Raw genomic sequence first — 802 nt, 5'->3', positions numbered from 1 at the left:
GCATGGGTGGCATCTTAGAAACCAGCTAGTTCAGAGAGGTATGAACTTCTGCAGGCAACAGCATCTTACTTTGACCCATCAGTCAGTGCAAGGAAAGTCATTGTACTGTATCACATCATTGTATGAGGGCTGTCCAGCTGGTGGCCCACGGGTCACAGGGAGCCAGAAAAAGTTAATTTGTGCCCTCCCCCCAGGCACCACCTGCCTGCTGCTCCACCCATCGCTCCAGCTGCAGCAGCAACCGGGGTCTCCGGGTTCCCCCTCCCTTCTCCGCCTTCCACCTCCTGCCTCTGCCCAGCACAGCACAGCCCACAGTGGCAGGGGAGCCTGCAGCTGGAGGAGCCCAGGTGGTTCACTGCAGCAAGGAAAACTTTACTGGGGGCGAAGCCAGATTTTGCTGAAAGGATGCTTAAACTTCCCAGAAGAACTGCACTGCCACTGGAGACAAGTGTTTTTCCAAATTCAAGAGCCTGTATGTATGGCTCGTTGGTCTAGGGGTATGATTCTCGCTTCGGGTGTGAGAGGTCCTGGGTTCAAATCCCAGACGAGCCCTTTATGGCTTGCAGGGGCGAATAGCATCTTGGGGCTGCTGAAGAGTGTTTGTTAGGGACCTGATGCAGTGCCCTGTTGGGTGCGTTTGTCCTCTGTGTGTTTTCTGAGTAAGGATATCATCCCCTTGCTCAGCTCATCCTTAGTGAGATGGCAACTGGAGTACTGTGACCAGTTTTGGGTGCTGCGCTTCAGGAAGTGCGTGGCAAAGCTCGAGAGAGTCCAAAGGAGGACCATGTGCATGATTACAGGC

General features: G+C 54.1%; 1 non-coding gene across 1 annotated transcript; it reads left to right on the top strand.

The window, feature by feature from the left end:
* Positions 1-480: 480 nt before the first annotated feature.
* TRNAP-CGG lies at positions 481-552 on the top strand. The gene has a single exon. It is a non-coding gene; the product is annotated as a tRNA-Pro (tRNA).
* The last annotated feature ends 250 nt before the right edge of the window (positions 553-802 follow it).

This window comes from Gavialis gangeticus, unplaced genomic scaffold, assembly GCF_001723915.1.
Source record: "Gavialis gangeticus isolate Ggan-Ray unplaced genomic scaffold, GavGan_comp1, whole genome shotgun sequence".
In the NCBI taxonomy this organism is placed as follows: Eukaryota; Metazoa; Chordata; order Crocodylia; family Gavialidae; genus Gavialis; species Gavialis gangeticus.
Note: the sequence above shows the minus strand (reverse complement) of the source record. Positions and strands in the feature narration are given on the sequence as shown.